This window comes from Ixodes scapularis, unplaced genomic scaffold, assembly GCF_016920785.2.
Source record: "Ixodes scapularis isolate PalLabHiFi unplaced genomic scaffold, ASM1692078v2 PGA_scaffold8__174_contigs__length_109621045, whole genome shotgun sequence".
NCBI classification, from domain to species: Eukaryota; Metazoa; Arthropoda; class Arachnida; order Ixodida; family Ixodidae; genus Ixodes; species Ixodes scapularis.
In genome coordinates, this window is record NW_024609883.1 from 30,648,210 (window position 1) to 30,655,294 (window position 7,085).

The following is a 7,085-nucleotide window of genomic DNA, read 5'->3' on the forward strand; positions in this document are numbered from 1 at the left end:
AACTGGCTCCCTCTTCGTGGTCGTTGCACCTTCACAATGCGGACGCAAGCATAGAATTCGTTTGAAGACGTTTAATGATTTGGGCGTTCGCCAGTGTGTGTGTGTGTGGGGGGGGGGGGGGGGGGAGCGGAGGGGGTTCTAGATCTTGTTAAGCTTGAGCAGGGTTGTCGCTCAAAGTTTGCGTCGCTCATTTTATTATTCACATGTGGATTAGCTCGCATGTTATACAAAAGAGCAGCAGCTCCAGGATTTGAAACGGATCATGTGTAGTATCCATTAGCGGAAGAGATCGCCCCGACCACTTCTCAACTCGAAACATTGACGAAAGTAATTCCTGGAGAAGGGGAACAAGGGGGACAAAGGACAAACATAAATCTCCAAACACAGCTAGGTGACTGGTGCGCGACCGAAAAAATCCGCCTGGTCCGGGTATCGAACCCGGGACCTCTCCATTACAAGTGGAGCGCTCTACCAACTGAGCTAACGAGGGGTTAGACGTCGGTAGAGCAAACGGGTTTTATCAGCTGCCACCAGTCGTACACCAACAAGGGTGAAGCTTGCAATTTATGTTACGATTATAATGCAATTAAATGCAAAGGTGCAAGCGAGCTGGACAAGAATGACGAAAGTAATCCCTGGAGAAGGGGAACAAGGGGGACAAAGGTCAAACATAAATCTCCAAACACAGCTAGGTGACTGGGTGCGCGACCGAAAAAATCCGCCTGGTCCGGGTATTGAACCCGGGACCTCTCCATTACAAGTGGAGCGCTCTACCAACTGAGCTAACGAGGGGGTTAGACGTCGGTAGAGCAAACGGGTTTTATCAGCTGCCACCAGTCGTACACCAACAAGGGTGAAGCTTGCAATTTAATGTTACGATTATAATGCAATTAAATGCAAAGGTGCAAGCGAGCTGGACAAGAATGACGAAAGTAATCCCTGGAGAAGGGGAACAAGGGGGACAAAGGTCAAACATAAATCTCCAAACACAGCTAGGTGACTGGTGCGCGACCGAAAAAATCCGCCTGGTCGGGTATCGAACCCGGGACCTCTCCATTACAAGTGGAGCGCTCTAGCAACTGAGCTAACCAGGGGTTAGACGTCGGTAGAGCAAACGGGTTTTATCAGCTGCCACCAGTCGTACACCAACAAGGGTGAAGCTTGCAATTTAATGTTACGATTATAATGCAATTAAATGCAAAGGTCCAGCTGGCTTGCACCTTTGCATTAATTGCATTATAATCATAACATTAAATTGCAAGCTTCACCCTTGTTGGTGTACGACTGGTGGCAGCTGATAAAACCCGTTTGCTCTACCGACGTCTAACCCCCTGGTTAGCTCAGTTAGCGCTCCACTTGTAATGGAGAGGTCCCGGGTTCGATACCCGGACCAGGCGGATTTTTTCGGTCGCGCACCAGTCACCTAGCTGTGTTTGGAGATTTATGTTTGTCCTTTGTCCCCCTTGTTCCCCTTCTCCAGGGATTACTTTCGTCATCCTCTTCCAGCTCGCTTGCACCTTTGCATTTAATTGCATTATAATCGAAACATTGCTTGTCACAAAGACCACGTAGGGGAAATTGGGAAATATTTCAATTGCCTTTTTTATATTTTGCGATCCGCTTTAGGCATTCTTCGGTTCTGGTTCTTCTACGGGCTGCGAGTAGGTATCCTAAGCAAAATTTTTTTTTTATTTTTTTTTTTTTATTTTTGTGCGTGCGTGTGCGTGTGCGTGAGGGGGCTAGTTTGAACGAAGGACTCACAAGGCTACATTCTGCTTCCTCAAACTTTGCCCTGAATGGCCTTTGTCACTCACTGTGGCTTCCCACTCCAGTCCCAGCTAAAAAAACAAAAAACAAAAAACAAAAAAAAAACAGACATTCCACAGGAACTGTACATAGAAAAAGATTGACCTCGTTTCCTACAGCTCTGCAAAAATCTTTCTTTTTTCCGTTCGAAAAAAAATAATATTTTTTTCATTTCATAAAAATAAAGGCGTGTGCCGGGGGAGGGGGGTTCCGTGGACAAATTGTAACGGTTACAAGTAATTTTATTACTTCAAAAAGTAATCAGATTACTCTTGTGATTACTGCCTAATAAAAGTAATCAACTGATTACAAAATTACTCCAAAAAGTAATCGATTACAAGTAATTTGATTACTTGTAATGCGTACGGTACAAGTCTGTCTGGGACTCGTGTTTTGAACGTATAAGGCGTGACAACCTATTTGTAAGCCAGAAGAAAGGAGGGTTGGGTCTTGTAAACGTAGAACTTAAGCTGAAAGTACAGCGGTTCCTATTTTTCCGCGATCAAGGCAATCCTCTCGTGATTTCTGCGTTTAAGGAGCTGGGAGGAAGCTTTTCGGGGCCGTGGCTCGAGGGGACACTGGGGACTTCCGGGCACGTGCTCTGAAGTTTTATCAGGAAACAGCAGCGGCGAAGGAATTTTTCCGACCCGCTTTTCCGACGAGTACCTGCAGAAAGTTAAAAAGAAATCTATTTATTGGGACACTGTTGATTTGCTCATACCGCCCCCTCTCTATCGCAGCTTTCCGGGAAGTGTGGATAAATCGGATGTATTTCGTCGCTTACGTAGATACCCTGTCAAAACGGCAGTAAAGAATTTTTTCCTACGCTTCCATTTCGAAGTACTGCCGGTCAAGACGTGGCTGGTTAAAAAGGTTTCTTTGAACCGTGGTCAACGAATTGTGCGTTGTGTCCGTTTCCCGAAACACTTGAACATGTGTTTTGTACTGTACGAATCCATAGCTTTTTTGGACAGAGCTTCGAGCAGTGCTGCAGATAGATCTTTACGTAGAGGGGAAGAGCGCGAAATTTCTGCTTTTCGGCGAGAGTGCGCAGAGTAGGGCATGGGCGCTGCTGGCACTCCTCGGTCTATATGCGCTGTGGCGGTCGAGGGACGGATCACTTGGAGGTCCGAGAGGGATCCAAGCCCGCCTGGCAACACTTCTGCGACGGCTTTCTGTACGTGAGCAGCCTTCATGAGGCGACGGAACAACAAGGGCTTGAATGTTGGTCGCTATTTGGAACGCGTATGCATAACCGCGCTCTAAAGGCTCAGTGGTAAACAAGGATTCCCGGGCCACTGCGCGAGTGGCTGCATGCGGTGCATGTGACGCTACAGAGAAATGATTGAGCGAGATACATTTTGAATTTGCGTGTGAATCGCGGTCCCTCGCCTGTCAAACAGTGCTCACTGACATGATAAGTGTATGGCAACCAATGTGATCATTTTAAAATTTTGTAAATATACATACTTTTAATTAAAAAATCTTCCAGAAAAAAAAAAAAGTTGTGGATTAGCTCAGTGGGTAAGATGTGCGCCTCCTACACAGCAGGATCTTAGTTCAATCCCCCGAGGGAATTGTTTTTTTTTTTTTCTCCGGAATTTTGTTTTTTGTTGAGGTATTAGGCGATATTTACGACATCTCTCTTTTAGAATTAACACTGAAAAAAGAACACAAAAAAAACATAAAAAAAACACGAATGTTGTTGACGAAACACTTCCTTTTTGGGGGTGAATGGAGGACAGCGGGGCTTGGGCCGGCCGGCGCTCCGCCGCGATGCGGTGGTACTGGTGGGCCAAATAGGTCAATATATTTCTAATGAGCAGCTGCAGACTGTCGCCGCTAAAGGAGGGGGAGGGGGGGGGGGGCTATGTTAACGAGCTCCCCACTGATACACGCGCCGTCCGAAACTGCCGGCATTTTTTTCCCGGGCTATTGTGCCGGCTGCCGGCACAATAGTCTCACCCAAAATACAAATTGCATTATTTTACCGGCAGGGTGTCACGTGACTTCAGGCAGCCAATGGGAGGTGACTGCCGGTAGAATTTCGGAAAAATTATTCTGCCGGCTGCCGGCAGAATAGACACTGCCTTTAAGAAACTTGATCGGTGTGCACTGACAGTGTTTTCGAGAAACTGGGCGCCCGAAATAAGGTCAGTTGGGTTGCGATATAACGAACGAACCTTGAGCAACTTTTGTGCCGTGAAAACTGCTGTTCTGGCATCAAGTCGGTCGTTCCCATCGTTGAATTGGCGGAAGCAGCTGAACTGAAGCTCAACGAGAGGTCGCGTCAGAACGTTTACGTTGCTTCTTCTTTCTCATCCATGAGTGACTACCGTCACAAAACACAAACCATGCACTCGGGCACAGAATGACACTTCCATATTTTCTCCGCGCAAAGCGGTGCAAAGGGGGGGGGGGGGGGGGGGGGGGGGGTGGGGCGGTGAGTTTTGCGACCTCTGCAACCATGGCAGCGCCTCGGTATCGGCGAAGGCAATTACGGTCAGATATTTTTCTCTGGATCGCGGAGCAAGAGCGCGTTTACCGCCTTCTCTGGCTTTCAGCTCACAAGACCACTCACCGATGTGCAACGCCCCCTACGGCAGATGGGAGTTCTCCTCTCACGCGCGCTCTTTTGTTTTCGGAACATATCGGCAGGCCGCACCAACAGGGGGGATCGAGCGGCCGTGCTATATGTCTACCACAAAGATGACGCAGTTCGAAGGAATCAGAAAGAAAAAGAAGCGTGACAGTGCTCTATTCCTTGACCGTGTTGGCCAGTGGCACGAGTGCAGTGATGGCACAAAATTCTTAAGGAAGAGAAGGCCTTCCTGCGGCCCGGTGTCGTTGAGAAGTGTGCACGGACCAGCGTAGTTCATCATGTTTGCCATGTAAGTGTTGCCTTCGGAATCTCGCAGGGGCAACTGTCAATTGCCTCAATGTGCACTGCGTGTGTAGTAAAGAGACTTCTCACTGAGTTAACACGCCGATTGGTAGAAACGTCGGAATGTGCCACTCTAAAGCTGTGTATGACGACCGTGAGGCGTAATTTGCAGCATTTGTAGGTTTGCACGTATCATAATGTCTTGTATGTCCTGTGCAGGATTTTATACTTTCGAAAGAGGTTCGCTCACGCAGCTATATTGGCTTACCTTTTCTGACCTCTACGCTATGAGTCACTGGTAGTGGCGAAGCTGGGACGGCTATAGTCAGTTACAGGTTAAGAAGGTAGCGGCAAATGCCCTCAAAGGAAATCAGATATCCCTCCGCCATCTCCACATCCAATAGAGTCCCACCGTTTCCGTGACGTCGCGGCCAACGCGTGAGGAAGGGCTTGCCTTTCTGTACATATTTGCATTATCTTTCGACTTTCACTTAGCATTGTGGAAGGCACGAGAGGGAGATTAGAGTTCTCCCCCACCACCGGAGACAAATACGACTTTCGGCGATTAGCTTCCCCCCCGATAGATATAAAGGCTGCTTTCAGGGGCTCGGTTCCCTCTCTGATGAATACAAAGGTCGCTTTCTTAAAAAGTGGGATCGGAGACAAGTTGGAATCCATTGAAGCGGAAAAAGGAGTGTTTCAAGTGAACTCTTCTTTCGACTGCGGAGAGATTTGAAACGGGCGCATCACGCTTGTGGGTGGAGCTTCTCCTACCTTCTTGACTTGTAACCGACTATAATCGAACTTCAGCTTTCAACCCCCCCCCCTTCCCCCCCCCCCCCCCCCCACCCCCCTCAAACGTAGCTGAACCAACAGCGGGGTCATTCCACGCCAAACAATCCACGCCTTAATTTAACCCTCGCGGATTCAGTCTAAACATTCTACGTGGTTTTGGCGATGTAAAAATACCATTTCCAGTATATTTTTGTGATAACTTTTTTTAAAATATTTTTGGCGAGACTTTTAATTTTACGGAAAACAGGCCCCAATAAGCAAAATACATAATTGTTTTTTACAGAAAAGTTTGAAATGAAATTGCGAAATCAGCACCGTTTTTAGTAGGTTAATACATTCTTCTATACTATTCCATAGGTTTTGTAACGCATTTTCGAGGGCTTTTAAGACTATAGGTGCGTTAAATATGTCCCAAAAAGCTGATATTCACTTTTTATTAAAACAACAAAAACACGAAACTATAATAAGACTTTAAACTTTTATCTGTTATTAGTACGAGAAACAAAGTATATAAAACTATTTCGATAAAAAAATGTTATACTGTTTCCTAACATAAATGGACAATATTGAACATATAGGAAAATACTGAGTTTTCAAATAAATAAAACTCATAAAGGCGGTCGGTCTAAAAGCATATGGTTAACGGTTATAAATAGTCTAAAGTTCACAAAACAAACGAGCAAAGTTAGAAAAAAGTAGCATCTAAAAGCGAAATAAATTTCTTGGACATGATCTATTACCGGTATTGAGAATATCGCAAAATACTAAGATTTTAAAGCAAAACGTATTTGGTCGAGACAAAACACTTTTAGAGCGCAGCTCTTAGGCGCTCGCTTACGGCTTGGGCGGCGTTGGCGTCGCCGTGACCACGCGGTGCATTATGGGACGTTTCTCATGATGACGTCACACGTGACGTCAGTATTACGTCATGAGGGTCGCCAGGGACGTAATAGATGACGTCACCGCGCGTCGCAATATGGGTAGATTTCCCCGCTAAATTTAGCGGAAAAATAGGGAGTTTTCGTAAATTGTTTTCGCCGTCCCGCAACGGCCCTCCGCAACCCGCTACAATACCCGGAACTCTACAGTCAAAACTATTGGCGCGCAGGCGCAGTAGCAACTTCCTCGTTGCGGAGTTCTTAGCGCAGGGGGAAACGTGGTCTACGAAAACTCCCTAATATCGCCGCTCAATTTAGCGGAAAAAGTTCCCCGCTAAATTTATCAGAAAATTTTCCCCGCTATATTTAGCGAAAACAATTCCAGGCTAAATTTAGTGGAAAAAATCCCCGCTAAATTTAGCGGAAACATTTCCCGCTAAATTTAGCGGGGAAAATTTTCCGCTCAATTTAGGGAGGAAATTTACCCATAATGCAACGCACAGTGACGTCATCTATGATGTCACTGGGGACCTTCGTGACGTCACGTGTGTTTTCCAAACTTAATTCGTTTCTTGACTTAGTTATTATCTATACCGAGTGTTTCTTTTTTTGTAACTTGGCAGATTTGTTAAAAAAAAGCCTTGAAATTTACGGATATGAGGTTTGTGCACGTGAGTTATATGGCCAGAAGGACGTAGTATACGGGGCTAATCGTAACAATC